Source organism: Drosophila erecta, unplaced genomic scaffold (genome assembly GCF_003286155.1).
Source record: "Drosophila erecta strain 14021-0224.00,06,07 unplaced genomic scaffold, DereRS2 tig00000021-arrow-pilon, whole genome shotgun sequence".
NCBI lineage: Eukaryota > Metazoa > Arthropoda > Insecta > Diptera > Drosophilidae > Drosophila > Drosophila erecta.
Genome location: NW_020825198.1, coordinates 23,143,814 through 23,154,727, shown reverse-complemented (window position 1 = coordinate 23,154,727; position 10,914 = coordinate 23,143,814).

Genomic DNA, 10,914 nt, shown 5'->3' with positions numbered 1-10,914 from the left:
TTAGTTTACGATAACGAAACTAACACTACATTAATAACGACGAACGGTTTCACGAAGATCAATTACAGAATACTTAGACAAAAATGTTTACAGATCAGCAATATCAAGCTGATATTTTCCAATGGTATTTTCCAATACCAGCCTGGGATCCTACCAATACATAGAGATCATGCTTAATAACCACAGATATAGATGCATAGTTGATACTGGCTCTTCAATAAACATGATGAGCTCAAACTTTTTCAAGCTTCAAGTTAAAGATGAGCAAATAACTGTCTGAAGTATGATAGGCTATTCTAAATTAAATAAAAATGTAGACCTTCCAACCAACGAGTTTTTTCAACAAACACGAAAATTCTATATTCATTCATTTTCACCTTATTATGACATTCTATTAGGAAGAAAAATACTAATGGAAAATAACGGTTTAATAGACTACTTTCGGAACGAAACAATAATTAACGAAAAAAGATTCATTCACAAAGAACTAGATCCACGTGATGGGAACTCTTCAAAAAATTGTAATGCACTCTTCCAAGAAAACAACTTTACATCAGAAATAAAACTATGCCATGGACAACAGCATAGACTCAGAACACACACTAGAACATTTAAATAGTGAGGAAAAATACAGACTTAAAAATTTATTAAAGGAGTTCAGTGACATTCAGTATTGCAAAAATGAAAGCCTTACATTCACAAGTATAATAAGCCATGATATAAAAACCGTTCACGAAAACCCTGTTTTCAAAAGACCATACTCGTATCCGTTTTCCTACGAAGCAGAAGTAAATAGGCAAATTGAGGAAATGTTAAAACAAGGTATTATACGCGAAAGTGACTCCCCTTACTGCAGTCCATTATGGATTGTACCCAAAAAGATGCCTCTGGCAAACCGAAATTCAGGTTGGTCGTGGACTATCGAAATCTAAGTGAAATAACAATAAATGACAAATTTCCGATTCCTAATATGGACGAAATACTAGGCAAATTAGGAAAATGCCAGTATTTTACTACGATTGACTTAGAAAAAGGCTTTCACCAAATCGAAATGAACCCTAAGTCTATACCAAAAACGGCATTTTCGACCAAACATGGTCACTATGAGTACAAATTAGTGAACATAATTTCAAAATAAAATATTTAGAAGGTAAGCTTAATCATGTAGCAGACGCTTTATCTCGCGTGAAAATTGAAGAAAACATGGTAGGCGAAGAAGATATTATATTTCAACAGCAGCAACAATACACAGTTCATCAGAAAGCAACGAAACCTACATTGAAATTACAGAAAAACCAATAAACTATTTTGCAAGACAAATTGAATTTATTAAAGATACCGTAGAGCAAGTAGAGACAACGAAATACTTTTCCAAAACAAACCTGACCATCAAATACACTGACATGACCCTGACAAAGGCAAACAGATATACTCATTAAATACTTCTTAAATAATAACATTGTTATTTACCTGGAAAATGATAAAGACTTTTTAGTTTTTGAAAAAGCATATCGAGAAACAAACAGTAACGTGAAAATTCTGAAAAGTATCATAAAGTTAAAAGACATAAAATCTTATCCTGAATTTAAAGAATTTATTATTACCCAACATTCTAAATTGTTACTCCCTGGTATTGAAAAAATGATACGATTATTAAAAGAAATCACTATTTTCCTGATTATAATAAACTAATTTAAGACATTATCAATGATTGCGAAATCTGTAACCTTGCAAAGACAGAACATAGACCAACCAAACTTGCTTTCGAAATAACTCCAGAGACAGATAACCCACGAGAAATTTATGTTATTAATTTCTATGCAATTGACATCGAACAGTATTTATCTTGTTTAGACGTATGTATATTCAAAAATCGCTACACTTATCAAAACCAACAGTAGAGATTGGTTAGAGGCAAAACGAGCCCTAACTAGAATTTTTCACGACATGGGAAAACCAAAGAAAATTAAAGCAGACATAGAACCGCGTTTATAAGTACTTCTTTAAAAATTTGTCTAAACAACGAAGACATACAAATAGATATTACCACAAGTAAAACAGGAATAGTAGACATAGAACGCCTTCATAAAACCATAAATGAAAAAATTAGAATTATGAATACTGAGAACAATAGAGAAAATAAAGAAACACGAATGGAGACAATTTTATACATATACAACCACAAGACTAAACATAACACAACCGGACAGACACCGGCTAACATCCTTCTTTACGCAGGCACACCTACTTATAATACCCAGATGATTAAAGAAATTAAAATCAAAAAACTTAACAAAAAACGACCGGATTTCGAAATCGACAAAAAATTTAGATTAGTATAATCAAACAATGTCAAGAATTTAAAAACGTTACACAAATTAAATATTGAACCGATAAAATGGAAAGAGAAATGAACGCATCTGTAAACGAAACAAACGAAGACTGGTTAACTTTGTAGGTTCCACACTAAAATATCTTTTTGGCACACTAGACGAAGACGGCAGACAACATATTGAACAACAAATTTCGACCCTATCACAAGACACAGTACAGATCAGCACTCTAAACCACGTTATTGACAGTGGCAATAATGGCATAGAAATAATTAATATCCAGTCCAATTCTTTGGAAAAAGAACAAAAAATTAATCTATTAATATTTAACATTGAACATTTTACCGAGTATATCAAGAACATTGAAATGGGTCCACAACTAACACGACTATCCCAAACTACTAAAACACGACAATATTGGCAACGTTAATTACAAAAATCTGATAAACATAAAAACTTCCGCCTGGTATAACGTAGCTACTAATGAAATATTCCTAATGTCCGTCCCACATTCCTATGAATACAATTGAACAACAAACTTTCATAATTACACCTTACCCCGACAATAATGGCCAAATTATTAAGGAAAATATTGAAGAACTATGTTCTAAATACACTAACAAAGAATATTGTCAAAGACCATTGCATAGGTAACATAATAAAACACGAAAAACCAACTTGTACTTTTCAAAAATATCATAAACAATCCTATATTCAATACATTAAACCAAATATACTTATAACCTGGAATATGAAAAGAGGAAAACTTTATCACAATTGTAACGGTCAAAAGATTTATTTTGAAAATAATAAAATTATAAAAATATCCAACTGCACAACAGAATTAAAACAAATTACAATATCTAATAGTATTCAACAATACACAAATGTAATGTTTACTGAACACAATGTAGCCAAAGTCGAACCAAAGTCACACATAGAAATTAAAGAAATGATTTTGTTAAACAATAAGAATAACACAATTTACAGAAACATAATAATAACAATAAAAATATCGAAAAAGAAACAGAATCAAAAACAGAATAGTTGATATTGAAAATGCAGTACCACAATTATATCCAGAAATAATCGCTTGAGGACAAGCTAATATCTAATATCTAATTTATATCTAATAATATCTAATATCACTCTTCAAAAGCCTCATAATGCCCACAAGCTGCACAAAACTGCCACTCCTAAACTATTAAAAAATGTTGTGATAGTTTTTAATATTTTTATATATCTTGTAAATTTCTATAAGTATGCCACCCCCTATTAGTGGTAATGGGCACTTGTCTACTACGTGTGGTTTATTAATTTTTCTGTAGTCAATCACCAATCTCCAGCGTTTTTCGTTAAAGCCTTGTAAAGATTTTTTCGGCACTAAGAAAATGGGACTATTGATTGGCCATTTAGTGCGACTTATCAATAGACCCAGAAGACGTTTCGACAAAACAAAGCATTGTATTGTGTTTTTTTTTTTTTGTTGAATTAGAGCCTGCTGCTCACAAGAAAGAAATACATGAGCTTAAGACGCTCTGTCGCCAACGGATTCGCGTCGAACCTCCACAAAAAAGGAAAACACATAAAAATAAATGCCATTTGGAAGTTATCTGTGTAAGATGTGGTCAGCAACATGCCATTGAGGACCGCCTACGAGAAGTCTATTCAGTAAAATGCGTCAACTGTGGCGGTACAAGGGCTGTCTCGTCTACCAGCAGACAGTAGGTGTAGCAACAACCAGCTATTGGATCAGTTGCACGAAGAGGCAATGCGCCTTCTCTTTCATACGGGAGCGTTGCCGCCGGACGTATGCAAACTATGCAGGCAAGAATATACTCCTCTAGGGAATAGGAACCGGAAGCACAGCCAGAAATGCCAAAAAACAAAGGGATCGCAACTAGCGAACGAAAACCAAATTCAACCCAACATTTGGAAAATTTTCATAAAGCAATGACAGCAACCAATTTTCATGCGATCTGAAGAAGAAATATCCGCCCTCGGACATAGTGTCAATAATGACACTCATCATATCACAGCACGTGCCAGGAACTGCTTAAACAATCTCTGGACTTCTCCCAGTTCATCCAACCATGAGTCAAATTGGACTTAAAATTGGTGTGTGGAACTGCGATGGGGTGACTATCAAATACTACCAATTTCAGAAAATGGAACATCAAAGTGCTCAATGTGTCGCAGTCAAGGCTAAAACGGACCAACGGCGAAATAGTATTTGCACCAGCGAACACTTCAATATACTATTTGAAGGATAAGAACCAAAATTTCTAATTGCCGGAGATGGAATGCACATCATCGACCCACCCATTTGTCCTGCGTTTTGTTGCTGCACAAAACAAAGACGACTATTTCGCTGATCGGCTACGCAATGCTGATCTCACAAAAGCGCATTGACTTAACCTCTGTAAAGCAGCAAGATCAGTTAATCGCCAGTCCCTCGTAGAATCCCTATAAAGCGTGCTGACAACACTTGGTGCAGATGTAATGCAGAAACATCGCTTTTGCTGACGAACTGAAAGGTTGAATTCAGTCATTTGACCTTGCCAAGCGGCAACATTGGCATTCCTTAATACTCCATGCCCAGATGTACAGCCCATTCGTCACGTAAGTCCGGAAGAAGTCTTTATTGAAATACAAAAATTGCACACCCGATAAAGCTCCAGGATTCGAGGGAATTGATATTGAGCGAATTCCAGTTGCTCAATGCCATGATCAATTTACCTCCTTATAGGGGTACTCTGATAGATTTACATCTGTAGTTAAACCCTAAAAGGCTAAAGGCTAATATTCGGTAGGATAATATCATGACTGAGCTGCTGTCTACGATCCGAGGCGATTTGTCCATATTATCTACACCATATTATTGATACATTATCTATGTACACCATTATGAACAAATGAGAATGCTATAGTCGAGTTCCCCAACTATCAGATACGCCTTACTCAGCTGAAGGAAGTGCGAACGAGCAATTTCAAAATTTTCTGGAAGTTTACATTTTCTATAGAAATTTACAAGATATATTTAAAAATATTACATTTTTCAAAAGTGTGGACGTGACAATTTTGTGCATTTTGTGGGCGTTAGAGTGTGCATGACAACATAATGTGACAAACATGCGCTCTGAAATCTACATGCCTGTTTGTAAATTAAACGCCAGTAGTGCATCTGTTACTATTATATTTATTGGTTCGAACTTCGTACAGTTGGACTTCGGTGACCGCGATGCGGCTGGTTGCATTGACAGCAAAAATGTGACTTCTTGAACCGGTGAATGTATCATACGATGCTTATGCTAAAGATGTAAACAAGTTACATGGAAAAGTACTAGGAAAGGCCGAAGGCCTACATATCAAACGATACATGTGACCATGAGCGGATTTAATGTGATAAGAAACGCATAGAAATTGTAACTCTACAAAGGTAGATGAAGAGTGGAAAAACAGGGTGTCTTGTTCCCAAACATACCGGTCCCCCTGAACGTTTGTTCTGCATAAGGGCAATATTGCGTTTTGGGCGTTAGTACACGCCATTGACAGTCTTCACAGTAACATACGTGATACGTCCAAGGATACATTTAGATGGGGGTAAATTAGGCTGTCGGTACGCTGTTAGGTACGCTTGTGCAGGGAAGTCAAGTCCTTCATATGCCACCTTTGCCAAGAACTTTGAACCATGGCTTGCAACTGATTCCACCTGTCCATTCGGTTTATGAGCGTCTCCAGGCGGCATGGTTCGGAAGCCCCAGCCAAGAAATGCACCGGTGTAAGTGGGTCCAACGTATTATCTCCAGCCGGGCAAGCGGACGGCTGTTGAGGATGGCTTCAATGGTTAATGTTTTCGGTCGAATTATACGTCGCTTGTGTAGTTTTATTGAACGTACTCCGGCTTCCAACAGACCGCGATCTCTTCATCGGCGAAGAAATTAGTCGTTTCCTCGTCCTTGGCCTGATGAATGTCCAGTCGTCTCATGAAATGTAGTCCCGTTGTCCGTAGGTCTCGATCCGCGAGCAATATATCGTTGCAAAGCTGTGATGAAGGCCTACCCAGGTCGCTAACTAATTAAGCGTACAATTAGGAATACAAAAGGTGATCTTGTTGATACTGAACCCCTCTATACTTTCGTTGGGGAAGTGTGCAGAGTTGTTGGCTGTATTGCCCTTTCTTCAGTAGTTACGTCGAGATAAGAGCGCACTTTAAACTTGCTTGCGGACGTTGGCCAATCGTAGACTGATTTGGTTAGCTATGACGGACCGTTCCAACAGAGTTGATGCTCCAAAAGCTTTGATGGATAAAGTCGTCGAGAGGCGCAATCTGCAGGATGGTCTTCCGTAGAAACATGGTTCCAGCAACTACGAGGAAAGTCATTCAATATTTCAGCTGTTCGGTTGCAGACGTAGGTGTACCAGGTCTGTGGTGGAGCTGAAAGCCAGCGCATAACAATCTCGGAATATATGTACAGCTGGTGCTGAAAATAGGAATTGTTTATTAATTGGTTACCATTTTTAGCAATCGGGTCAGACACAAAAAAGGAAAACACATAAAAATAAATGCCATTTGGAAGTTATCTGTGTAAGATGTGGTCAGCAACATGCCATTGAGGACCGCCTACGAGAAGTCTATTCAGTAAAATGCGTCAACTGTGGCGGTACAAGGGCTGTCTCGTCTACCAGCAGACAGTAGGTGTAGCAACAACCAGCTATTGGATCAGTTGCACGAAGAGGCAATGCGCCTTCTCTTTCATACGGGAGCGTTGCCGCCGGACGTATGCAAACTATGCAGGCAAGAATATACTCCTCTAGGGAATAGGAACCGGAAGCACAGCCAGAAATGCCAAAAAACAAAGGGATCGCAACTAGCGAACGAAAACCAAATTCAACCCAACATTTGGAAAATTTTCATAAAGCAATGACAGCAACCAATTTTCATGCGATCTGAAGAAGAAATATCCGCCCTCGGACATAGTGTCAATAATGACACTCATCATATCACAGCACGTGCCAGGAACTGCTTAAACAATCTCTGGACTTCTCCCAGTTCATCCAACCATGAGTCAAATTGGACTTAAAATTGGTGTGTGGAACTGCGATGGGGTGACTATCAAATACTACCAATTTCAGAAAATGGAACATCAAAGTGCTCAATGTGTCGCAGTCAAGGCTAAAACGGACCAACGGCGAAATAGTATTTGCACCAGCGAACACTTCAATATACTATTTGAAGGATAAGAACCAAAATTTCTAATTGCCGGAGATGGAATGCACATCATCGACCCACCCATTTGTCCTGCGTTTTGTTGCTGCACAAAACAAAGACGACTATTTCGCTGATCGGCTACGCAATGCTGATCTCACAAAAGCGCATTGACTTAACCTCTGTAAAGCAGCAAGATCAGTTAATCGCCAGTCCCTCGTAGAATCCCTATAAAGCGTGCTGACAACACTTGGTGCAGATGTAATGCAGAAACATCGCTTTTGCTGACGAACTGAAAGGTTGAATTCAGTCATTTGACCTTGCCAAGCGGCAACATTGGCATTCCTTAATACTCCATGCCCAGATGTACAGCCCATTCGTCACGTAAGTCCGGAAGAAGTCTTTATTGAAATACAAAAATTGCACACCCGATAAAGCTCCAGGATTCGAGGGAATTGATATTGAGCGAATTCCAGTTGCTCAATGCCATGATCAATTTACCTCCTTATAGGGGTACTCTGATAGATTTACATCTGTAGTTAAACCCTAAAAGGCTAAAGGCTAATATTCGGTAGGATAATATCATGACTGAGCTGCTGTCTACGATCCGAGGCGATTTGTCCATATTATCTACACCATATTATTGATACATTATCTATGTACACCATTATGAACAAATGAGAATGCTATAGTCGAGTTCCCCAACTATCAGATACGCCTTACTCAGCTGAAGGAAGTGCGAACGAGCAATTTCAAAATTTTCTGGAAGTTTACATTTTCTATAGAAATTTACAAGATATATTTAAAAATATTACATTTTTCAAAAGTGTGGACGTGACAATTTTGTGCATTTTGTGGGCGTTAGAGTGTGCATGACAACATAATGTGACAAACATGCGCTCTGAAATCTACATGCCTGTTTGTAAATTAAACGCCAGTAGTGCATCTGTTACTATTATATTTATTGGTTCGAACTTCGTACAGTTGGACTTCGGTGACCGCGATGCGGCTGGTTGCATTGACAGCAAAAATGTGACTTCTTGAACCGGTGAATGTATCATACGATGCTTATGCTAAAGATGTAAACAAGTTACATGGAAAAGTACTAGGAAAGGCCGAAGGCCTACATATCAAACGATACATGTGACCATGAGCGGATTTAATGTGATAAGAAACGCATAGAAATTGTAACTCTACAAAGGTAGATGAAGAGTGGAAAAACAGGGTGTCTTGTTCCCAAACATACCGGTCCCCCTGAACGTTTGTTCTGCATAAGGGCAATATTGCGTTTTGGGCGTTAGTACACGCCATTGACAGTCTTCACAGTAACATACGTGATACGTCCAAGGATACATTTAGATGGGGGTAAATTAGGCTGTCGGTACGCTGTTAGGTACGCTTGTGCAGGGAAGTCAAGTCCTTCATATGCCACCTTTGCCAAGAACTTTGAACCATGGCTTGCAACTGATTCCACCTGTCCATTCGGTTTATGAGCGTCTCCAGGCGGCATGGTTCGGAAGCCCCAGCCAAGAAATGCACCGGTGTAAGTGGGTCCAACGTATTATCTCCAGCCGGGCAAGCGGACGGCTGTTGAGGATGGCTTCAATGGTTAATGTTTTCGGTCGAATTATACGTCGCTTGTGTAGTTTTATTGAACGTACTCCGGCTTCCAACAGACCGCGATCTCTTCATCGGCGAAGAAATTAGTCGTTTCCTCGTCCTTGGCCTGATGAATGTCCAGTCGTCTCATGAAATGTAGTCCCGTTGTCCGTAGGTCTCGATCCGCGAGCAATATATCGTTGCAAAGCTGTGATGAAGGCCTACCCAGGTCGCTAACTAATTAAGCGTACAATTAGGAATACAAAAGGTGATCTTGTTGATACTGAACCCCTCTATACTTTCGTTGGGGAAGTGTGCAGAGTTGTTGGCTGTATTGCCCTTTCTTCAGTAGTTACGTCGAGATAAGAGCGCACTTTAAACTTGCTTGCGGACGTTGGCCAATCGTAGACTGATTTGGTTAGCTATGACGGACCGTTCCAACAGAGTTGATGCTCCAAAAGCTTTGATGGATAAAGTCGTCGAGAGGCGCAATCTGCAGGATGGTCTTCCGTAGAAACATGGTTCCAGCAACTACGAGGAAAGTCATTCAATATTTCAGCTGTTCGGTTGCAGACGTAGGTGTACCAGGTCTGTGGTGGAGCTGAAAGCCAGCGCATAACAATCTCGGAATATATGTACAGCTGGTGCTGAAAATAGGAATTGTTTATTAATTGGTTACCATTTTTAGCAATCGGGTCAGCAGTGCATCATTCAGCTCTAAGCGCGGAATTGATACTGGTTTTAATTGGGGCTACACGAGTTTTTTCAGCAGAGAGTAATTTGAAAACTGTCACCAATTGCGACCCGTGTAGACAACGGCGTGCATGGAGACGTCGGCAAGCCCATGCAGTTGAGTTTCTTGGAAGGGAGCTGCAATGTATCAGTCATCTAAAGGTGGTCGGATCTCTTGCAGTTGCTTTGGACAAGGGCCCAAGGTTAGCAGGATTCAACCCAAAACAAGGAGTACATCATGGTTGGCATGGGATGCAGCGTGTTTTGGCCAGCAGGATGATAATGCAGAAAACGTTTTAACAGAACAATCTTCGACAGTAGTTTAACTGCCAGCTCCGATCATTACGAAGGTGCAGGGAAGGGATTGGGAAGTACTGGATTTAAAGGAGTTAAAGAAAGTTGACCTCCGAGAACTGGTCGACCCAAGATGATCCAGACAGAAAAACCTGGTCGTCCAAAGAGCCAATTTAATATCGTGAGCGCTCTGGTTTCGGAAACGGATCAGCAAGTAATTTGATGCAAGTGGGTATTTAATGTAAAGCGCTATAAGAATGACTAAATAGACCGCGAATATATTAAGGACTGAGTCAAATCAGTGCAAAAAAAATTTAACCAGCGTTTTACCAATCCTTTGTGAGATCATATGGCTAGCTAAAACAACATGGACAGACATCTTGCACTCAGTATCGAAACTAGCTTATCGGATGTTAGCATGTTGAACATATGCCTGCCATAAAGGTTGTGTTCAGATACCGTAAGGCAACTATTGACATGAAGCTACAATATAAAAAGTGGGAGAAGTATTTTCTGGAAGTCTTACACTGGCTATACTTTCTTTTGGCTGGAGATTCATTTTTTTAGCGTTCAAAAAATCAACGAAGCGTGACGCTTAGCAATACTGCGGAGTATCTATCTGCAGTATTAAAAGGCTAAGGTCATGCAAAGTCTGATTTTGAAATAGGTTGCGGATGCAACGGTCATCGTGTATGGCAACAATCTTAGCGCAAACCTAGAATCCTGTAAACCATTTCAGAACAAATC